The sequence below is a fragment of the Ovis canadensis genome, chromosome 9 (genome assembly GCF_042477335.2).
Source record: "Ovis canadensis isolate MfBH-ARS-UI-01 breed Bighorn chromosome 9, ARS-UI_OviCan_v2, whole genome shotgun sequence".
Taxonomy (NCBI): Eukaryota; Metazoa; Chordata; class Mammalia; order Artiodactyla; family Bovidae; genus Ovis; species Ovis canadensis.
Genome location: NC_091253.1, coordinates 58,489,230 through 58,514,170, shown reverse-complemented (window position 1 = coordinate 58,514,170; position 24,941 = coordinate 58,489,230). Strand labels below are relative to the sequence as shown.

Below are 24,941 nucleotides of genomic sequence, written 5' to 3'. Positions count from 1 at the left end.
TATGGACTGAGGTTCCTGACATTGTACAGGATATAGGGATCAAGACCATCCCCATGGAAAAGAAATGTAAAAAAGCAAAATGGCTGTCTGGGGAGGCGTTACAAATAACTGAAAATAAGAGAAGCAAAAAGCAAAGGAGAAAAGGAAAGATATAAGCATCTGAATGCAGAGTTCCAAAGTATAGATAGGAGAGATAAGAAAGCCTGCCTTAGCGATCAATGCAAAGAAATAGAGTAAAACAATAGAATGGGAAAGACTAGAGATTTCTTCAAGAAAATTAGAGATACCAAAGGAACATGTCATGCAAAGATGGGCTCGATAAAGGACAGAAATGGTATGGACCTAACAGAAGCAGAAGATATTAAGAAGAGGTGGCAAGAATACACAGAAGAACTGTACAAAAAAGATCCTCATGACCCAGGTAATCACGATGGTGTGATCACTCACCTAGAGCCAGACATCCTAGAATGTGAAGTCAAGTGGGCCTTAGAAAAGCATCACTATGAACACAGCTAGTGGAGGTGATGGAATTCAATTTGAGCTATTTCAAATCCTGAAAGATGATGCTGTGAAAGTGCTGCACTCAATATGCCAACAAATTTGGAAAACTCAGCAGTGGCCTCAGGACCAGAAAAGGTCAGTTTTCATTCCATTCCCAAAGAAAGGCAATGCCAAAGAATGCTCACACTACCACACAATTGCACTCATCTCACATGCTAGTAAAGTAATGCTCAAAATTCTCCAAGCCAGGCTTCAGCAATACATGAACTGTGAACTCCCTGATGTTCAGGCTGGTTTTAGAAAAGGCAGAGGAACCAGAGATCAAATTGCCAACATCCACTGGATCATGGAAAAAGCAAGAGAGTTCCAGAAAAGCATCTATTTCTGCTTTATTGACTATGCCAAAGACTTTGACTGTCTGTATCACAATAAACTGTGGAAAATTCTGAAAAAGACAGGAATACCAGAGCACCTGACCTGCCTCTTGAGAAACCTATATGCAGATCAGGAAGCAACAGTTAGAAGTGGACATGGAACAACAGACTGGTTCCAAATAGGAAAAGGAGTACGTCAAGGCTGTATATTGTCACCCTGCTTATTTAACTTATATGCAGAGTACATCATGAGAAACACAGGACTGGAAGAAACACAAGCTGGAATCAAGATTGCTGGGACAAATATCAGTAACCTCAGATATGCAGATGACACCATCATTATGGCAGAAAGTGAAGAGGAAATAAAATGCCTCTTGATGAAAGTGAAAGAGAAGAGTGAAAAAGTTGGCTTAAAGCTCAACATTCAGAAAATGAATATCATGGCATCTGCTCCCATCACTTCATGGGAAATAGGTGGGGAAACAGTGGAAACAGTGTCAGACTTGATTTTGGGGGGCTCCAAAATCACTGCAGATGGTGATAGCAGCCATGAAATTAAAAGACGCTTACTCCTTGGAAGGAAAGTTATGACCAACCTAGATAGCATATTGAAAAGCAGGGACTTGACTTTGCCAACAAAGGTCCATCTAGTCAAGGCTATGGTTTTTCCAGTGGTCATGTATGGATGTGAGAGTTGGACTATAAAGAAAGCTGAGTGCCGAAGAATTGATGCTTTTGAACTGTGGTGTTGGAGAAGACTTTTGAGAGTCCCTTGGACTGCAAGGAGATCCAACCAGTCCATTCTGAGGGAGATCAGTCCTGGGTGTTCACTGGAAGGACTGATGCTGAAGCTGAAACTCCAATACTTTGGCCACCTGATGCAAAGAGTTGACTCATTGGAAAAGACCCTGATGTTGGGAGGGATTGGGGGCAGGAGGAGAAGGGGACGACAGAGGATGAGATGGCTGGATGGCATCACCCACTCATGGACATGAGTTTGGGTAAACAGCGGGAGTTGGTGATGGACAGGGAGGCCTGGCATGCTGTGATTCACATGGTTGCAAAGAACTGGATACGACTGAGAGACTGAACTTAACTGACTGATGTAGAGGATCATGTAATCTGCAAACAGTGAGTTTTACTTTTTCTTTTCCAATCTGGATTCCTTTCTTTTTCTCTTCTGGTTGCTGTGGCCAAAACTTCCAAAGTTATGTTGAGTAGTAGTGGTGAGAGTGGGCACCCTTGTCTTGTTCCTGACTTTAGGGGAAATGCTTTCAATTTTTCACCATTGAGGATAACATTTGCTGTGGGTTTATCACATATGGCTTTTATTATGTTGATATATGTTCCTGCTATGCCTGCTTTCTGGAGGGTTTTTATCATAAATGGATGTTGAATTTTGTCAAAGGCTTTCTCTGCATCTATTGAGATAATCATATGGTTTTTATCTTTCAATTGGTTAATGTGGTGTATCACATTGATTGATTTGCAAATACTGAAGAATCCTTGCATCCCTGGGATAAAGCCCACTTGGTCTTTTTAATATGTTGTTGGATTCTGTTTGCTAGAATTTTGTTGAGGATTTTTGCGTCTATGTTCATCAGTGATATTGGCCTGTAGTTTTCTTTTTTTGTGGCATCTTTGTCTGGTTTTGGTATTAGGGTGATGGTGGCCTCATAGAATGAGTTTGGCAGTTTACCTTCCTCTGCAATTTTCTGGAAAAGTTTCAGTAGGATAGGTGTTAGCTCTTCTCTAAATTTTTGGTAGAATTCACCTGTGAAGCCATCTGGTCCTGGGCTTTTGAATGTTGGAAGATTTTTTACTACAGTTTCAATTTCCACGCTTGTGATGTATCTGTTAAGATAGTCTATTTCTTCCTGGTTCAGTTTTGGAAGGTTACACTTTTCTAAGAATTTGTCCATTTCTTCCAAGTTCTCCATTTTATTAGCATATAGTTGCTGATAGTAGTCTCTTATGATCCTTTGTATTTCTGTGTTGTCTGTTGTGATTTCTCCATTTTCATTTCTAATTCTGTTGATTTGATTCTTCTCCCTTTTTTTCTTGATGAGTATGGGTAATGGTTTGCCTATTTCATTTATCTTCTCAAAGAACCAGCTTTTAGTTTTATTGATTTTTGCTATAGTCTCCTTTGTTTCTCTTTCATTTATTTCTGCCCTAATTTTTATGATTTCTTTCCTTCTACTAATCCTGGGGTTCTTCATTTCTTCTTTTTCTAGTTGCTTTAGGTGTAAAGTTAGGTTATTTATTTTATTTTTCTCTTGTTTCTGGACATAAGCTTGTATTGCTATGAAACTTCCCCTTAGCACTGCTTTTACTGAATCCCATAGGTTTTGGGTTGTCATATTTTCATTTGTTTCTATGCATATTTTAATTTCTTTTTTTTAATTTCTTATATGATTTGTTGGTTATTCAGAAGCATGTTGTTTAGCCTCCATATGTTTGTATTTTTAATGTTTTTTTTTCCCTGTAGTTGACATCTAATCTTACTGCATTGTGATCAGAAAACATGCTTGAAATGATTTCAATTTTTTTTTTTAATTTACCAAGGCTAGATTTATGTCCCACGATGTGATCTAACCTGGAAAATGTTCTGTGTGCACTTGAGAAAAAGGTGAAATTCATTGTTTTGGGGTGAAATGTCCTATAGATATCAATTAGGTCTAACTATTCCATTGCATCATTTAAAGTTTGTGTTTCCTTGCTAATTTTCTGTTTGGTTGATCTATCCACAGATGTTAGTACGGTATTAAAGTCTCCCACTATTATTGTGTTACTTACAGCCTTCAGAGTGGGAGAAAATAATAGCAAATGAAGCAACTGACAAAGAATTAATTTCCAAAATATATAAGCAGCTCATGCAGCTAAATTGCAGAAAAATAAACGACCCAATCAAAAAATGGACCAAGGAACTAAACAGACATTTCTCCAAAGAAGACATACAGATGGCTAACAAATACAGGAAAAGATGTTCAACATCATTCATTATCAGAGAAATGTAAATCAAAACCACAATGATACCACAATGGTATCATCTCATGCCAGTCAGAATGGCTGCTATCAAAAAGTCTACAAACAATAAATGCTGGAGACGGTGTGGAGAAAAGGGAACCCTCTTACAGTGTTGATGGAAATGCAAGCTAGTACTGCCACCATGGAGAACAGTGTGGAGATTCCTTTAAAAACTGGAAATAGAACGCCACATGACCCAGCAATCCCACTGCTGGGCATATACACCAAGGAAACCAGAATTGAAAGGGACACAGGTACCCCAGTGTTCATCGCAGCATTGTTTACAATAGCTAAGACATGGAAGCAACCTAGATGTCCATTGGCAGATGAATGGATAAGAAAGCTGTGGTACATGTACACAATGGAATATTCAGTTCAGTTCAGTTCAGTCGCTCAGTTGTGTCCAACTTTTTGCGACCCCATGAATCGCAGCATGCCAGGCCTCCCTGTCCATCACCATCTTCCGGAGTTCACTCAGACTCACGTCCATCAAGTCCGTGATGCTATCCAGCCATCTCATCCTGGGTTGTCCCCTTCTCCTGCCCCCAATCTCTCCCAGCATCAGAGTCTTTTCCAATGAGTCAGCTCTTCGCATGAGGTGGCCAAAGTACTGGAGCTTCAGCTTCAGCATCATTCCTTCCAAAGAAATCCCAGGGCTGATCTCCTTCGGAATGGACTGGTTGGATCTCCTTGCAATGGAATATTACTCAGCTGTTAAAAAGAACACATTTGAGTCAGTTCTAATGAGGTGGATGAAACTGAAGCCTATTATACAGAGTGAAGTAAGTCAGAAAGAAAAATACCAATACAGCATATTAACATACATATATGGAATTTAGAAAGATGGTAACAATGACCCTATGTGAGATAGCAAAAGAGACAGAGATGTAAAGAACAGACTCTTGGATTCTGTGGGAGAAGGCAAGGATGGGGTGATTTGACAGAATAGCATTGAAACATGTATATTACCATATGTGAAACAGATCGCCAGTCCAGGGTCAATGCATGAGACAGGACACTCAGGGCTGGTGCACTGGGATGACCCTGAGGGATGGGATGGGGAGGGAGGTGGGAGGGGGGTCCAGGATGGGGGACACATGTACACCCATGGCTGATTCATGTGAATGTAAGGCAAAAACCACTACAATATTGTAAAGTAACTAACCTTCAATTAAAATAAATAAATAAATAAATTTACAAAAGCAAATAGTCAGACATGATTGAAGTGACTTAGCATGTACACTCCTGTTTGAAGGACTTCCTAGATGGTGCTACTGGTAAAGAACCTGCCTGCCAGTGCAGGAGACATAAATGACATGGGTTCAATCCCTGGGTCAGGAAGATCCCCTAGAAGGGGAAATGGCAAACCACTCCAGTATTCTTGCCTGGAGAATCCCCATGGACAGAGGAGACTGGCAGTTACAGTCCACAGGGTTGCAAAGAGTCAGACGCGGCTGAAGCAACTTGGAACACAACACACACATACACTTCTGTTTGAGAACACACTCCCCAGCTCCCCTACTTGTCTCTCTGGCAGCCCAGGGACACCACCCAAGTCCTACCCTCCCTGGTAAGTGTTCTGTTCTCTAGACCTAATCTTCTTTCTGAAGACTAGAAAACAGACGTCAACTAATTGAGCCAGTCACCCACCTGCTCTTCACCCCTTCTTCCTATAAAATGAGGGGACTGTTTAATATCCTCTGCTGCTGCTGCTACTGCTAAGTCGCTTCAGTCATGTCCGACTCTGTGTGACCCCACAGACAGAAGCCCACCAGGCTCCCACATCCCCGGGATTCTCCAGGCAATATCATCTAATGTACCTTAATAAACAACTCCCTCAGACTTTTCACTTATAGGCAAATCCTATAAAGGCAAACCCTGATCCCTCTGTATGCCTCACCACCGTGACTGGGCGACAGGAGGGGACTCTTGCCCTCCTTCACAAATCCACAAACTTCTAGTCACTTCCTCCCTCTAAAGTGATGAAGCCAACACTCCCCCCTTTACTTGTTCTTCTCCTCAGGAAGAAGGGGTGCTCATCTGTTTGGCAGAGCCTGGCCTCTACCAGAGCCTGTTTCCCTGCTTGGGGAGATGGCAGGGAAACAGGTGCCACTCATTGGTGGCAGGATGTCTAGTTCTCTTTGACCACGTGGGCTCAGGCAGTAGAAGCCCCTCCTACTCTGGGGTGAGCCAGCGCTTCCTGTCTGTGAGCACTGACCACTGTAGGAGGACCCGCACCACCATCGTGTGTGCGGACTGCTTGCTGTTCTGTGTCCCAGCTCCTCTCATCCTCCAGAAGCATCCTTGAATTGGCAGTGAGCGGACTGGACCACTGCCCAGTCGATTCAGCTCTCTTGGCCAATACGAAGCTTTTTATTTGAGGTGGGAAGCAGGGGACACAATTTTGGCCTCAGGTCTAAGCCACATTCTCTAATTCCAATTTCCCAAGCCCCAAATTTTGTTTTCTACATCTCTAACAGGATGGCACTCTGAAGCCCCATTTGGCTGGTTCTTCTCTCTCGAGGCGAGAACCTGGCAGGGAGGAGAGGTAATCTTGAGCTCTTATCTGCCTCTAACAGTCATTTCCAAACTACTTTCACATGCGTTCTTATCATTTCATTCTCAAAACCACCTCATAAGGCTGCCAGGCAGGGGTTATTCGTTTTAATTTACAGCCAAGAAAATGGAGATTTAGAAAACTCAAGTGACTCATCCATGGTCTAGTTAGTTAGTGGTGGATGGAGACTAAGTTCATTCATCAGACAACAAGACTAGACTCTCCAAACCAGAGGCAAATGAACATTCTACAGCTTCAGAATTCTACACCAACTTTCTACTGCAGTTAATTCACCCAGCAGTTACTACCTGTCCCTTGAACTGCTCTGGCAAGGAATTGTTACATACCCTTGAAAGTTCTAATCTTTACAGAGCATACAGGGTGTAAGTGAAAAAAAACGTCATGCAGATACCAATGCATCATAATGTCAGGGGCATGATTTAATTTCTAAGCTGCTGGGACGGGGGACCATGCAAATCATACAAAAAAATACACTGCAGATGTTTTAATCCACGTAGATCTGAGTGAATATTATGGAAGTGGATGCCCTGGTGAAGTCGCATTACTGGGTTGCTTCTGTTGTTTTGAAGGACCGTATTGGTCAGGATATTGGATACCACTAGAGATAATGCGAGCCTTAAAGCCTGTCAAATCGAGGCAGGCTGTGCACCTGCATCCAGCCGTCCACCGCCACAGCCATCCTGGCAGCTGCCAGTGTTCCCACCCTCCCCCACGGGACTGGGAGTACCCATCCCTGCGCACACCTCTCAAGCTTATGTACAAAGAGGAAACAAGATGACATGCAGGAAACTGGAAAATCTTGGCAATCTCATCACCTCCAAGACTGCGGCTGCTGCTGCTGCTAAGTCGCTTCAGTCGTGTCTGACTCTGTGCGACCCCATAGACGGCAGCCCACCAGGCTCCTCCATCCCTGGGATTCTCCAGGCAAGAACACTGGAGTGGGTTGCCATTTCCTTCTCCAGTGCATGAAAGTGAGAAGTGAAAGTGAAGTCGCTCAGTCGTGTCCGACTCTTCGCGACCCCATGGACTTCAGGCTACCAGGCTCCTCCATCCATGGGATTTTCTAGGCAAGAGTACTGGAGTGGGGTGCCATCGTCTTCTCCTATGCCTAGTCCATAGTAAGTTCTCACCATCTCCTTGCTGAAAGAGTGGACTTATTTAACTGGGTTCATTACAGAATTTACTGACTGAATATATGCTAAAATGATTACTGTTGTTTCTTAGCCACAGGCAACTTGTGCTTATATGTGCAAGCATTATTAGGGAGATAAGAAGAAAAGAAACTAAATACCTACTGTTTCTTTTTATTCACCTCAGAACAGTCTTACACAAGTACTACATAATATTACCCTGTTGTCATCAATGACACAAGCAGTTAAGGGCACCCATTCTTTTAAGTAGCTTTCCCTCTTGAATGTGCAGGGCAAGTTTTCAGAACACAGCGGTTCTTACACCAGACTCTCTCAGTGGAATGATTCCGTCCTTGCCCTGGGAAGTCTAATCACAGGAAAGCTATTATGGAAGATGGAGAGGCAAAAACACAAATGCACAGGAGTGCGATTTACAGAGGATCATGTGATAGACGAGCAACGTGAAAACAGTCTTGCTGAACACAAGCTGCTCCTTGATTCCTCTGATTCTTGCACCAAGAGAAGTTCAAGAAAAGACTGACAGCAAATTCCTCAATATATGTGAGACCTCTTAACATTCTCCTTCCTATACATGAACAGGATAACTGGCACTTCATGTACTGCCTTTCTAATTGGATCTCAAGATATATACAATCTATTAATACATCACAATTCAGTGGGCAAGGGAAATGATGTCAGCAAAAATGGCAGATTAAGGAACTACAGAAATTCTCTCTTCATTTTCTCCATTAAAGCAATTAGAAAACTCACAAAAAAATTGTCAGGTTCAGTATTTTAAGAATTCTAGAAATTGATCAAAAGATCCCAGAAATCTGGGTAGTGGTTTTTCAAGGCAAACAGCTTAATCTTGGTAAGAACAGTGTGTTTTGAGGCATTTTCATTTGCCCTGTGCTCACTGCTCCTCTCTAGCTCCACAGTAGCCTTGAAAACTGACAGCTCGCAATCATAGTAAAACTCAGCTGACTTGGATACATATACACTACCATAAGTAAAATAGCCAGTGGGAATTTGCTGTATGGCTCAGGGAACTCAAATCGGGCTTCTGTGACAACCTAGAGGAGTGGGATGGTGTGGGAGGTGGGAGATTCACAAGGAGGGGATATATGTATACCTATGGCTGATTCATATCGATATATGGCAAAAAAACAACAACACAATATTGTAAAACAATTATCCTTCAATTAAAAATAAATAATTAAAAAAAAAAAACAATCAACAGACTGGCAGCCGCTGGAGGGAGAAGAATGAAGTGGGGCTCTGTTAACCTTCATTCCAAGAGAACTGTCGTTATCTGAACTGTTAGTTCCCTAGAAGACCCCACTTGAAGTGATGCCTTTACTTGACCTGACTCAGCTCAGCCAGTGCAAAAAGTCTCTCCTCCAGGTGCGTTCATCAAAAATTACAGGCAGCTGCTCAACTCTGAAGCTGCCTAAGGTGGTGAATAAAGCTTGGGGAAAATAATAGGCTAACCAAAAATGTTAAAAGGAAAAGCTTGGAAAGGAGAATTCTATGTGGGCTTTGAAAAGCTCTGCCATACTTCTGGGAATTAAGAAAGCCACAAACACAAGTAGCTCTGTGCACATTCCCAGAGCTGTGTACATGCTTAAGAAAGACCTGAATTTAAGGCCTAAATTCTGGATGATCTGGTGGTTCTGTGCAAACAAGAAGAGAAGGTTAAGGCAGAACCTGTCTGATTAAGGGTTGAAGGTTTGAAGCTGTGCTTCAAAACGCACAGAGAGACCCTCAGCAAAGACTGCGAGACGTTTGGTTCCAGGCATATAAGGAAATCCCTGTCTAATCAGCAGACCACTATGATAATCAAGTGGAAACCAAGCAGAAACACAAAAAAGAACACCGGCTTCATGCGATCGGTGCAGAAAAGTTACTAAACAAACAAAACCAAAAATAAACAATAGTAAAACCCTGGGGAGGAAGAAATTCTGATTTCTAGAATTGCCACATTACATTATTTTAAATGTCTGATTATCTAAAAAAATCACGAGACATGCAAAGAAATAATAAAGCATGGTCCATACATGGAAGGATATTTATATTAGGGTTCTCCAGAGAAACAAAACCCAACAGGATACATACAAGAGAAGATTTATTATAGGAATTGGCTTACAGGATTATGGAGGCTGAGAAGTCCCACACTTGCCATGTACAAGCTGGAGAACCAGGAAAATAGGTAGTGTAATTGAGTCTCTCAAGGTCCAAGAACCAGGATGGCTGATGTCCAAGGGCAAGGGGAAGATGGATATCTCAACTCAAGCAGAAAGAGTGAACCTACCCTTCCTCCACCTTTTTGTTCTAATCAGGCCCTTCAAGGGATTGGATAATGTCCATCTACATTAGTGAGGACCATCACATTTATGTAGTCTACTGATTTAAGTATCAATCTCTTCTGGAGAGACGCAAACAGATGAATCCAGAAACACTGTTCTCCCAGCTATCTGGGAGATAGCTTAGCCTAAGCTGACATGTAAAATTATTCACCACAACTGTAAATGCCTATACTAAAAAATTTTAAAAGATTTCAAATCAATAACCTAAACTTCCACATTTAGGAAACCAGAAGGAGAAAGAGTAAAGTAAACCAAACACAAGCAGAAGGAAGAAAACAATGCTTACTGTGGAAATATAGAATATGAAAATAAAGAATAATCAACAAAACCAAAAGCTGGCTCTTTGAAAAGATCAATGAAATCAAACCTTTAGTTAGACTGACTGAAAAGAAGAGACTGGACTCAAGTGACGAAAATCAAGAATTAAAGACGGGACACTATTACCGACTTTACAAAAATAAATGGGCTTCCCAGGTGGTGCAGTGGTAAAGAATCTGCCTGCCAAGGCAGGAGATGCAAGAGACGTGGGTTCAATTCCTGGGTCAGGAAGATCCCCTGGAGGAGGAAACAGTAACTCACTCCAGTATTCTTGCCTGGAAAATTCCATGGACAGAGGAGCCTGGCAGGCTACAGTCCATGAGGTTGCAAAGAGTTGGTCAGACACGGCTGTGCACATGCGTGCGTGCACACACACACACACACACACACAGTTACAAAAATGAAAAGGATTATCAGGAGATACTAAAAACAACTGTAAGCCAACAAATCAGATAACCTAGACTATATGCACACAAAGACACAAACTACAAAAACAGATTCAAGAAGAAATAAAATTTCTGAATAGACTTGTGACAAGAGATTAAATTAGTAATCACAAAATAACCCACAAAAAAGCCTGTAAATTCTTCTAAACATTTAAAGAACATTCACACACTCTTTCAGAAAGCAGAAGTGGAGGGAACACTTCCTAACTTGTTCTGTGATGCCAGTATTACCCTGATACCAACAACAGAAAGATGTACCAAGAAAACAAAATCCGTATGTCACTGATATAGACATAAATATCCTGTTACAAGACAAATATCTTGTCTCCTGAGAAACCAAGAGTTGGACCATAAAGAAGGCTTAGTGCCAAAGAATTGATGCTTCTGAATTGCGGTGCTGAGGAAGACTCTTGAGACTCCCTTGGACTTCAAGGAGATCAAACCAGTCAATCCTAAAAGAAATCAACCCTGAATATTCACTGGAAGGGCTGATGCTAAAGCTGAAGCTCCAATACTTTGACCACCTGATACTAGGAGCCAACTCATAGGAAAAAGACTCTGCTGCTGGGAAAGACTGAAGGCAAAAGGAGAAGGGGGCAGCAGAGGATAAGATGGTTAGACAGCATCACCAATTCAACAGACATGAATCTGAGCAAAGTCCGGGAGACAGTGAAGGACAAGGAAGACCGGCATGCTGCAGTCTATGGGGTTGTGAAAAGTCAGACAAGACTTAGTGACTGAACAACAGCAACAAATAAAATACTAGCAAACCAAACCCAGCAATATATAAAAGGAATTACATGTCATGATCAATTAGGATTTAATCCAGGAATGTAAAGTTGGTAGGTCAACATCCAAAAGCCAATTATTTCACCATATCAATTGAATAAAGTACAGAAAAGTCACTCACATGATTATCTCAATAGATGCATAAAAAGCATTTTGCAAAATCCAAACCCCTTCATGGTAAAATATTAAACAATTTGGGGAAAGAATGATACATCCTCAATATGCAAAATGCATCTATTAAAAATCCACAACAAAGATCATACTTCTTGATGAAAGAATGAATGCTTTTCCCCTAAGATCAAGAATAAGAGAATGATTTACACTGTTACCTCTTCTTTTCAACATTTTAGCAAGGACAATTATACCAAAGAGAAAATGCAAGATAGCAAGAGAGAAGGAATGATGGAGGAAGGTGGAATGAGGGGGCAGAAGAAGAAAGAAAGAGGCATCCAAATTGGAAGGAAACAAGCAAAACTATCTCTACTTGAAGATGACAAACCTACATACAGAAAATCCTCAGCAATCTACTATAAAACCATTGGAACTAATAAAAGAATACAGAAAGGTTGCAGGGTACAAGAACGTGCAAAAATAAACTGTATTTATATACACTAGTAACGAACAGTCCAAAATGGAAATTAAGAAAACAATTCCATTTATTGTATACAATGGAATATTATTCAGACATAAAAAGGAATGAAATTGGGTCATTTGTAGAGATGTGCATGGACCTAGAGACTGTCACACAGCATGAAGTGAGTCAGAAAGAGAAAAACAAATATTATAAAACAACACATATACATGGACTCTAGAAAAATGGCATAGATGACCTTATTTGCAAGGCAGAAATACAGACACATAGGTAGAAAACAAATGCATGGATAACAAGAGGGAAAGGAGTTGGGTAGGAGGAACTAGGAGATTGGGACTGACTCAGATACAGTACGCCACTGACAGTATCTATAAAATGGACAACTGATGGGACCATACTGCATGGTACAGGGAACTTTACTTAATGCTCTGTGGTGACCTGAATTGGAAGGAAGTCCAAAAAGGAAGGGGATATATTTATATGTAAGGCTGATTCATTTTGCTCTGCAGTAGAAGCTAACACAACATTTTAAAGCAACTATATTTCAAGAAAAAGTAATTAATAAAAAATAAAAAAATATATATTTAGGACTAAAGTTAACAAATGAAGTATAAAAGCTATGGCCTGAAAACTACAAAGCACTGTTGAAAGATAGTAACAAATATCTAAATGAATGAATATCCCATGTTAATGGGTCAGAAGCTTTAATATTAAGATGGCAATACTCTTCCCCAGTTAGTCTGCAGGCTCAATGCCATTCCTATCAAAATTCCAGCTGGCTGTTTGAAAAGCTGACAAACTGATCATAAAATTCAGGTGGAAATTCAAGGGAGGCAGAATAACCAGAACAATCTTGAAAAAGATCCCCAATTTCAAAACTTACTAGAAAGATAGCCTTGTGTGCTGCAGTCCATGGGGTCGCAGAGTCAGACATGACTGAGTGACTGAACTGATTAGAAAGATACAGTATTTAAGACTTTATGGTACTGGAATAAAAGTAGACATATAGATTAGTGGAACAGAATTGAGGGTCCATAAATATTGCCTTATTTGGTAATAAATATTATTCTCATTTTCCTCAATTCATTTTGGTCAAGGAGACCAAGATAATCTAAGTAGGAAAGAACAATCTTTTCAACAAATGGTGCTGGGAAAAGTAGATACTCACATGCAAAAAAAGAGGAAAGAATTTGGATCTCTACCTCATACCATACACAAAAAGTAACTACAAATCAACCACAGAGACAGATATAAATGCTGAAACTATAACACTCTTATAAGAAAACAGAGGTAAATCTCTGTGACCATAGATTATACAGTGGTTTCTTAGACCTGACACCCAAAGCCTAAGCAATCAAAGAAAAAACTGGACTTTGTCAAAATAAAAATTTTGTGCTTTAAAGGATATTACCAAATGAAAAGACAAACCCACAGGATGGGAGAACATATTTGCAAATCATATTATTTTGATTAGGTTCTAGTAATCCTAATCTTAATTATAAATAAAGAATACTTACAATTCAACCACAAAAAGACAAATAATCCCATTTAAAAATGGACAAAAGGCTTGAATGGACATTTCTTCACAAAAGATATACAGATGGCCAACAAGCACATTAAAAGATGCTGAACATTGTTAGTCATCAGGAAAATTCGAATCAAAACCAAAGTGACACATTACTTTACACCCACTGGAATGACCATAATCAGAACAAAGTACAATAAAGAGTGCTGGTGAGGATGTAAAGGAATTGGAACCTTTCTACTTTGCTTCTGGAAATGTAAAATGGTACAGCCACTTTGGAAAACAACCTGATAGATTCTCAAAAAGTTAAACAAAGTTACCATACAACTCAGCATTTCCACCACTAGATGTAGACCTAAGAGGCTTGGAAACATGTTCACACAAACCTCGTACACAAATACTCATAGCATCATTATTCATAAAAGCCAAAAAGTGGATATAACCCAAATGCCATCAATTGATGAACGGATAAACAAAGTTTGGTATATACACACAATGGAATATTATCCATCCATGTAAAAATGAAGAACTAATATATGTTAAAATATGGATCAACCTTGAAAAATATTATACTTAGTGAAACAAACTAAGGTGGAAAGCTCTATAGTTTACTATACAGATGGCTTATAGATGGAATTAGATGATTCCGTTTATGTAATAATGTCCAGAATAGACAAATACACAGAGACTGAGAGATCAGCGGTTTCCAGAAGTTGTGGAAGGGAGGTTTCCAGGAGGTGAAGAGTGACTGCTAAACGTTATGGGGTTTCAGTCTGGGATGATAAAAATGTTCAGGAAATATATAATGGAAATGATTGTACAATGTTGTGAATATACTAAAAACCACGGAACTACATATTTGGAAAGGGTGAATTTTTATGGTCCGAGAATTATATTTCTATTAGAGAAAGAGACTCAGTCGTTACATCCAACCAAATGATGTAAAGAAAAATTTGTAATTAAAATTCACCCATCTTTCAACCAGGTAGCATAATACTATTAAAACAAAACAAAACAAAACATGAAAAGTCAGTGCATCGATACTTACAGTTACCTGGGACAGTTTCCTCCTGGCTAGACTTATTTTTCCATGACTTCTAAAATAAGGACTAAATTTCAAGGACTATGAGATTCACAGTCCCTTTATAATTATAACACTCCCAATTTAGGAGTGCCTGATAGTACACGTTATCTTGCTTACTAAATTCTTTAAGATTCAACAGTTTTTGATTAAGAACATTATCTGCAGGGCAGGCCAGCAGACTAGACACAGAAGAAAGAGATGAAGTCCAAGTCTGAAGGCGGTCTCTTGGCAGAATCTCCTCTTCTTCTTCTAGGGAGGTCAGTCTTTTTCTATTAAGACAGTCAGCTGATAGGATAAGGCCCACTCACATGATAGAGAATGATCTGTTTCACTTAGAGTCCATTTGTTTCAAAGTGAAGCTCATCCAAAAGAGAGAGAGGAGGAATGCCTTCACAAAAACATCTAGAACAACATGTGACCAAATAACTGGGAACTGTGGCCTAGCCAAACTGATACACGAAACTAACCATCATGGGCATGAAATGGTAAATGCAGAGCTAGACTCCTCATCTAGAAGCCTGAGTTCACCTTCAACTATTTCTCAGCAAGGAACTTTGCCTCTCTTAACCTTAATATCTTCATTATAAAATGTAGAGGAATACTGAAATTTTGTGTGCAGAGTGAGAAAATAAGGGCATTTGGGGACCAATCCGACCCACCCTCCCTTTCTCCCCCATTAAACTATCTATCATATGCCAGTGAGTGCCCTCTAACTGATATCAAGACATCAGGGGGCCTATCACTGATTTAAAATACCCAGTATTTGCTGTGTTCTAAACTGCTGTGGGATATGTTGAAAAAAATCTGCTAATCTCTCCAGGTAGCCTAAATTTCGAAGAATAGTTTACATGTATGTAGGCATATGTGCATGTATATATGTATTCTGGTTGCAAGGCCAAGGCACAACTAAAAAATATAAGAAACAGATATTCAATTAAAAAATCAATAATAGATACATGATAATTGAATACATGGATTCTTCCACATTGAATTCTATGTCAATGACACCCTCAAAACTTGTGCAACATAGTGGTACTGTGTCTTTGCAAATCCTTTCCTCTCCACTAACCCCAAAAGAAAAAAAAAAATTAAAATACACTTTCATTTTTGCCTCCCTCCTGTGTACCACAGGTCTCCGACTATAGAAGCTTGATCTAAATCCTTAACAGGGTCTCCCCTAAACTCCGTATTCCTAACTTGCCTCTCTACCTCATCAAAACATAATGAATCCATTTGCGGCTTATTCTTGCAATTTCTTGTTACCAGAGATGTAAATGGGGAATCTTATTATCAAGATTCAACTATTTCTAATAACCACTATATATCAACCACTATGCTAGAAAACTTCATATTTGTTAATGGGAATAATGCTCAAACTCACCAGGTCCCTTTTTTCTTTTATTTTAGGTGGGCTATTTTAAAAATATTTATTGACTTTGTTACAGTATTGCTTCTGCTTTATGTTTCAGGGTTTGTTTGTGTTTTTTTTTTTTGGCCCCAAGGCACAGTGGGATCCTAGCTCCCTGACCAGAGATTGAACCCCACAGCCCCTGCTTCGGAAGGAAGTCTCAACCACAGGACCACCAGGGAAGTCCCTCATCAGGGCCCTTAACACTCTGAAACACTCAGTCTTACACCTACTCAGTCCTTTCTTCTGTTCTCCAAAAGGGTTACTCCTCATATTCCCCCACCTCTGTTAACCTCAATACCTCATTCCTCCTCACAGGGGCTAACCTCTTAACTTCCTATGAGAACCATTCCTGATCTACAGTGGCATCCTACATTATTTAGTTTCAACTCATTTCAGGCAAAGAGGTGTATTTTATGCTCATCAAAGCTACTTTCCCATCTCCTTCCACCTCCTCTGGGGAACTCCTGTTTCTCATATTTTTAACATCTTTAATTTTTCCTCAAAACATAAGCACGCTTAAGCAATTCTAACCCTTAAGAGCAAACCAAAAAGAAACCAGTTTCCTACCAAGGAGTAATTTCAAAGATTTCCACTTAGGGACAAAATTGAGTTCCAGTGATAAGACTCGCCCTTCCATCTGGAGCAACCACAAAACAGGCAAAAGAGATGAAACAATGGTTCTCCAAACATTGGACAGGAGGTAGTAAAGGACAGTGGACCCTAAGAGATGGGAAACAAGGAAAGGCCTATAATCATTGCCGTTGCCCCAGATCTTGCCATCACAGACGTTTCCAAAGTGAAAAGCAGAAAGGGAGAACCCAGGCAGACCCCTGAGTGGAGAAGCCAGAGCTGAGAGAGTGGGGAGAACAAGGCAGCTAGAATTCACCCAACAGAAGACCAGAGAGAAGGCAGGGGCACAGAGAGCGAACTCCAGAGATCTGCAGGAGGTCCCCCTGGAGTTTTCAGTGGACCAGCACAAGCACAGGAGGAAACTACCAGAAGCTGAAGGAACTCTCACCAAAAAAGATTAAAGGGAACAGTCAGGTAGGGACACAGGGCCAGGAATAACACATGCTCCAGCCAGACTGGAAAACCTCCATGATGCACAGGGCTTCAGGCTGAATGCTCCGAAGAGTCTTCCCTCAGTATGGGGAAGAATTAACTTAGAATGAGCACCGCTGATTCCTTCTACCGAGCCATCTGAAAAGCAAGACTGAAAAGGTTTACACTATTTCCAAGTAACTGCATCCCAGAATGAACATTGATAGTATTTATAAGAATACACAGATATCCAGCACCAACAGGCAAAATTCACAATGTCTGCCCTCCAAACAAAAGGCACCAAAGCATGCAAAGAAGCAGGAAAAAGTGACCCACAGTTAAGGGAAAAAAATTGAAACTGATTCAGTCACAGAGCCAATAGGCTAGCTAGGTTTGCTTTCTTTGTTTCCTTGGTGGTTGCACTCACTAAGGTGGACCTCCATCCTAATTTAGGTAGTGACCCACACCAGTACCCCTCCTCACAGGGGACAATGATGTTCCCCCTTTCTGCAAAGGAACTCAACTCCTGGATGCTCTTGCCTGGAGGATCTGCCAGGAGCTCCAACTGCACTCAACATTCAGTTTCTGTTCTACTCCTGGTCCACGGAGGTATTTTTCTTGCTTTGAAGCCGGTTGTGCCTTTCTAGTTTCCTATTTTTACACTAACTAATTGCCATGTGCTTGGAGCACAAGGGCAGCTTCAAAACGTGACTTTACCATGCCACCTCAACTGGAAGTCCCCACCCATTATTTCCTGAAACCCCTCCCTTGCTTTCAAAAACAGTAATCTTGGTTTTCCTCTCACCTCACTGATGATGGCCTTACTTTCTCTGAATCCCCTGCTCTGCTCACCCATTAAATGTGTGGGCCTTTCTCTCCTTACACATAAAGGTTTAATGTGAGGCTTTATAGATCTGTGACCCTCTGAAATTTTATAAAAATTCTGACTTTTTTTCAATCAGGAAAAAAAATTACTGATAGTATTTAAAGCCAGATTTCATTTTTATAAGGAGAAATTCCATTGCTGGGATGTTTATAATAAACATAATTCTTCAATTATTTAGAATTAACCATGGGATTGTGGCAACTACATTATGAGTAAACTGACCTATAAGCTACATTCAAAAACAGAGAATAGTTTTCATAAGTCCATTCAAGTAATCAGAAATGTAATTGGATCTCTCTAAGTACTGATAGTGGGGCAGAGCACACAGGAGTAAATTGAGTTGGTTAAGTGAAGGGCAAATAATGGTTTGAGTATGTCTTCCAGTAATTATGGGTGAAGATCAGATTGGGTTCCTGTGGTTTTCAATGTTTTCAATGATTAAATACTTAAGTAGTGTCTGTTACAGACAGGGGGAATACCCAGATGGACAAGGCACAGTCTCTGTCATCACTGAGTTGACAATTTAGTCTTTTTGTTTTCTTATTAATTTTAATTCTGCTACTCTCCTAACGGAAGTTGCCTGAATGTGGCAATTTAGGAAGAAATAGGGGACAGGGTGATGAAACAGGCATGAAGATTCCTTATCTACTTCTGTTTCCAAATATCCTCAAGGAGTTCACCTTTGAAACTTAACAGAGGGCAGCGTTTTCCCCTGAACGCTAACTGGTTCATTATCCTTGCTAATTGGGCAGAGCAGCACAAATAATCCAAAGGACAAAACATTCAGAGAAAGTCTGCACATTGCCCCAAACACCTCCCTTTTCTCTGATCCCTATGGGAGCTCATTTTAGAATTGGAAGTGAGAGGGACTTAGGGCCAGGGAAACAAAGTTTGTATGTAAATAACCCAGGCTCCCTTTTACAGAAGAGTTTAAGGGACTGGTTGACAAAGTGCACAGGATCCCTGCTCTCTGACACCACGAAGTATCTATTACAGGACAACTTCCTCTGGCGCCAGGCGGCATTTAGTTTTCACTTGATGTTCAATAGGGGATGAGGCGCTGAGGGGAAGGGGGTAGAGGGTAGATGGCTGATAACATGAGGGTGATACCGAGCAGGGCTCACAATTGAGAGAAGAGAGTAGGACAAAGATGAGTCCCTAGGAGAGAGAATGAAGACAGCAATGTAATAACTGACCTTACAATGTTCTGCACTTTCCAGGGAAGCTTACACATGGGTTTGCAGCTCCCCTCACCGCCACCTGGTTGGTGGGCTATACACAGAGAAAGAGCTCCAAGGCAGCCAGCAAGTGTCCCAAGGCCACTGAGGTGATAGGCAGAGATCTCCTAATGTCCACAGCAGAGAGACCTCTTTCCAGTACGTGCCACATGGCAAGATGTCATCTTTTCTTAGGTTAACTCCACAGTTAAATCCAAGGCTTGGAGCAATGTTTTGGAAATGTAGTATTGTCACACTTTCAAAGTATTGCCAATAAAAATCAACAGTAAAAGAAAAACTTCTTAGACAGAGACTCAGCTTCTGCCTGAGAATGGAAGGCTGTCCCAAACGGTTTTTAAAAAATAAGACTTCTGTCAGACCCATGAATCACAGCCCAGACCAACTTGTCCTTTAGGATCCTCTAAGTAAGTGAAGTCCAGACAGTCTGCAGACCAACCTCCAGAGGCCAAGCCATCACCATGTGTTTCCTCCTGAGAGCTGGGCTGGCTGCTTAACTCTGCTAATGGAGAATTCAAAGTCGTTTGCAGGAATCTGTTGTTGTTGTTCAGCAGCCAAGTCCTGTCCTACTCTCGGCAACCCCATGGGCTGTAGCCCACCAGACTCCTCTGTCCATGGGATTATCCAGGCAAGAATACTAGAGTGGGTTGCCATTCTCTCCTTCAGGGGACAACTTCTCAACCCAGGGATGAAACCTGCCTCTCCTGTTTGGCAGGCAGATTCTTTACAGCAGAGCCATCAGGAAAGTCCATCTGTAGGAGTCCCGCAGCTTTCTAGTCCTAACCTAGAAAGGTTGTAGAAACCTTGGTTAGCGCCCACACGTATCGCTTTTTAAAAATTCTATTTCAAAGTCACCTGCATTTTAGTTATCAAGACAAATTACTGAGGACTTTTTTTTTTTCTTCTGTCCTAAATGGCAGAGAAAATCAGGTCTCTGGGTCTGATCACATTCCCTATCTCCTTTTTCATTCTTAACTCCAGTTTTTCCACCTTCAGACTCCAAAAACCGGACATGCCCAGACCCAGCCTCTCTAAAGGCTAAGGTCTCAAGGGACTCCACAGAGGCAAAAATCTAGCAGCAAATCTTGGATAAATAACTGGCAGAGGACCGAATGCCTTCAGGACAACAGAAGACTCATCTCTCACACCCCACAGTTCGCACAGGCACCTGACCACATGGCCGTCAGGGTCCAAGTGAGGAGCGTTCCTTTCCTTCCGGGTCAGGGAGCGTGCGGACACCCTGGATGTGCCCAATCAGCTCCTCAGCTTCGAGTGACAAAGAAACATGGCGACACTATGCTCCCCACGTGACTGTCCCATCCCACCGTGTAACCGTATACCACGTGACCCGTGCTCCACGTGACTTGCACACTGCCAGACCCGGAGCCTCTCACGCGTGGACGTCGTACTTTGTATCCAGGGATGCTCTGAAAAGACCAAGGAACTGGGCATCTGGAGCCCTGGCATCCGCTGTCTGTGGGGTGGCCTAAACTACCTGGGGAACGGACGCCTCGGTGTAACTTTTCCCGGTGAGAAGTGCTGCAGAAATTCAAACCCACTGGAAGCCCAAACCCACCGGAAGCGTTTCTCCCCGTGTTCTGGGGTTGGACCTGTTAGATGGAGTAGGGTACACGTGGAGAGGTGCAGGGGAGATGACAGGAGTTAGTGAGAGCAGACGTGCTCTAATGTGTGCTTCCCGCATTATGGTGCTTTTTCCCACGAGAATGTGCCTTCCGAGTGGGCGGGAGTCGGGCTCACCAACACCTGCCACAGCAAACACTAGACACTCTATGCACAATTGCATCGTTAATCCCCAAATTATCCAACAGAAATACAATGCGAGCCACATCTGTAAATCCCAAAGTCTAGTAGCCACATTATAAAAATACAAAGCCATGGAAAATTATTTTTAATAATATACTTCCTTTAACCCAATATAGCAAAACATTATCATTGTTTGATGTATATTTTTTAAAATATTAGGTATTTTACATCTTTTCTTCACGTTATCTTCAATATCCAGTGTGTATTTTACAATACTGGACATGACTAGCCACATTCCAAGTGCTCAGTTGCCTCATGTGACTGTTAACATCAATGATATTAGCCAGTGCTGGTCTAGACTCTTGTTTTTCTAGATCAAAGGAACAGGCAATTTGTTCAGCCAACTGGACAACCCAGAACATCAAGAGTATCTGGGGAGACACCACCAGGAAAGTCATATGGGAAATGCATTCCCACAACAACCATTTCTTAAGCACCTACTTTGTACATGCTTTGACTTGGTGTCCAAGACTATAGACACAGTCCCTACTCTCCCTAAACTCTAAACCATTTGATCTGTACAGCCTCAAACTTCTTCCCCCAGCACTTACTTTGGAGTGATGTGGCATTAAATGGCCTTGGTACCTACTTCGGGGTTGCAAGGGGTGGGTGTGTGGCATTAAATGGCCTTTCCTGTGGTCTGTGACCTCATTCTCTCTTTTTAGAAAACCAGAGCCTGTGAATTTTATATTTCAGCAAATTAAGCACTAAGTGTTACACTTAGTGTGTTACTTTCCCACAATTTCATTTAACCCTTTCAGTAACTGATTTAGGAGTTTTATTTATATTTATTTATTTAGCAGTTTTCAAATAGGGGAAGGGGGGCTGGGAGAATTTCTGTGGCTTTATGGGGAGAAAACTTGGGGAAAGAAAGTTTCTAATGTAGCCCCATCAGTTTCTCTCAGTGAAGTCTTTTCCGAGGCCTGGGGGAAACGTCAGTTAATAGGACCATGCACTTGAACCACAGAAGCCTGCAGTTAAAGAGAAGAAACCTCTGGTGCTGCCTGAAACCCAGAACAAGCCCTCGCTTACAAACCCTGGGTCAGTTCTGGACCCTGACACTTACTAGATGTGTGATGTTGGGCATCACACAATCCATAGTAATAAAAATAACTAGCATTTATTGATTTTTTTCCTCATGCATCAGGCTGTGGCCCAGGCCATTACTCACAGACTCCCCCTTCCTCATATTATATATCAGTAATCTGGGCCTCGAAAAAAAAATTGCCAAAGGTCATACAGTTAATAAGCAGGAGAGCTGGGATTATTAATGTCTTAACCATTAGTAAATGTATTTAATGTTTGTTTGATAATGTAACTTTAACCCACCTCCCACTGCATACTTAAAAAGAACATCTTAAAAGAATTTCAAAATCATCAATATATACACCATAGAAACCTGTATATTTGTGTTACAGATCTCAAAGGTTATTAGCATGGGCAAATAGGAATTGTTTTCAGTGTGCTTGCTTTTAACATACAAAAGTAAAGGTTTCATTTTTTATTTGCAGTGTATGGGGACTTGCCGAAACAATTAAAACAGCTGGTTTTTCAAAACAGATATTACATTAGCACTGTTCAGCTTATGAGGTTTTTGTAATCACTGAGAGAGAAGGAAAAGTAAAAAAGCATTTTGAAAGTGTAATATCAGATGTCATTACAAACCTGTTAAAGCAAACTGCAGTTATATACTAACATGCAATGTATATGAAGATACATTTCTTAATCTTCATTAGGAGTCTGCAACTTGAATAAAAAAAGAATGAAATAAAAATATAATAGAAAGAAATGGAGGGAAAGGGAAAGTGAAAACAAAATAATGGGAAAATAGAGGAAATGGCTATATTTCTTGAAAGAGATCAGAGGGAGGAAGGGAAAAAGAAGGATGGGAAGGAAGAAAGAAAAGAAAATAGGAAGGAAGGGGAAAGAAAAAACCAGGAAAGAGCTAGTTTTAAAAACAACAACAACAACATGAATCGTTGGGGTCAGGCAGTTCCTTCAAGAAAAAGAAATTGGCCATGACCTGCTTGGCGTTGAGGCTGGGTACAGTTTTTGTAACTGTTTAGAGAAAATCTAGCGGTCTCCCTGCCATTAATCTTTTCCAAAGAAAGACTTTGTTCTGCACCTGTATAAACAATCCCGTTTTTTAAAACCTATATGCCTGCCTCTAATGTATGAGGCTCTGTATTTATACTGATAGCTTCAGGTCATCAATAGGCGGTGCAAAAAGCGGCCTGAGATCTTCCCTTTACATCTTTTTGCTCCCCTTTCCCTGCCACCCTCCCTTCTCTCTCCTTCCCCCAACCGCCCCTCCCTCCCCTCCTTCTCCCGGCACCTAGAGTCAAGTTCAAGTTCAAGCAGCGGTCCAGGAAAGATTTCTAGCTCTGTCAAGTACTCCCTGAGTTTTCCCAGCACAGAGAGAACTGAGAGCGTTTTACTCAACTGACCTCAGAGGAGACCCTCCCCCAGCTCTCGCTTCCCAGCCCCCGCCACCACCACCCCCTCCCCAAAATGGCAAAATATATCTGGAGAAAACCTCCGCAAACGGGGGCGAGCGGGAGGGGTCTGGCAAAACATCCCCACAGGGAGGCCTGGCCTGAGAGACGAAGGTGGAACGATGATGCCTGAGTGATGAAGTCAGCCCTGGCCAGCCACCTGTTGCGGCACTTCAGGCACCAAGCCCGGCGCATTTGTTCTGCTGGAGGAGTGGGCGGGGCGAGGCTGGCCTGCGGCTTCTGCCCGCACCGTCCGGGTCGACTGCCCATCTGTCTCCTTAAGCTTCTCTCAGCTTGCCTGTAGGCTTGTAGGGAAAGGACAGGTAAATACCTAATTCGGGTGTGACGACTCAGTTTCCTCAGTGCAGAATGGCATGGCCAACCCAAACCCACTCACAGAATTTTAATTATTTTGCTGTTGTTTTAGTTTTAATTACTCAAGGGGTGCACCGAACGCCTAATCCAGTGCCTGACACACAGCAGGCACTCAACAGCTGGCCATTGATGTCCACTCCTAAAATGAAGCACACAGCCCCAGACCACGTATTGCCAAGGTTCTCCCAGTTAGGAAACAAGGAGACCGCAGTTATGTTTTGTCTCCTTTGAGGGGCATACTTCTGGGTTCTGTTTTATCGTGGTTTCTTGTTTGTTTTGTTTTACTTTGGATGGTTGTGCTGACTTTGCATGCTGAATCCAGGAGCATGCTCTTCAACACACCATCGAAAATGGTCATCGATTCCCTAGACTGTAACTCAGAGCGCGGGCAGGACCCTCTATCTCACAGCACTCTGGTGTTGAAAACAGAATTAACGCGTGGAACTCCCCAGATAGCAGAAAACAGCACGCAGAGCATCCTGTGCTGTGCGACAGAAATACCGAGGGGCCTGGGATTCTACACACGGATTTGGAGTCCATATTCTGCTTACCAGCCTGTCGATATGGGGTCCTTTACTTAACATCCATCTCTGCGGCTTAGCTTCAAGTTCTGCAAAGTGGAGATAATAACATTTTAAGTCACAGATGTTGGAAAATGAAACGAACCACTGTAGATGAAAGTGCTTTGTAAATCAAACGACGACGTTTAAGGAAAAGAGGGGAGGAAAACGAGAGGTAATTCGCCCATTGCTCAGTGTTGCTTGTTTAGCTTTTACGCTTTTGTCGGGCCGGGCTTGAATAGGCAGTCATACATTATGAGTGATGAACTTGGAAAACACATTTCGGCTGACAAGAGGGGAAGGACTCAGAGGTCGCAATCCTGGTTTCCAAGTGTCCGGCAATCTTCGGCTCCGTTAAGATCAGTAGGGGGTGGAAGTGGG

The 24,941-nt window shown here is 41.6% G+C and overlaps 1 long non-coding RNA gene across 1 annotated transcript; it reads right to left on the bottom strand.

Annotated features, from left to right (window-relative positions):
* Positions 1 to 3,724: 3,724 nt before the first annotated feature.
* Positions 3,725 to 24,633, bottom strand: LOC138445830 (uncharacterized). The gene is made up of 4 exons (XR_011259010.1): positions 24,552 to 24,633; positions 23,667 to 23,930; positions 19,268 to 20,090; positions 3,725 to 4,616 (listed from the first exon to the last, which is right to left on the bottom strand). It is a non-coding gene; the product is annotated as an uncharacterized lncRNA (long non-coding RNA).
* Positions 24,634 to 24,941: the final 308 nt, after the last annotated feature.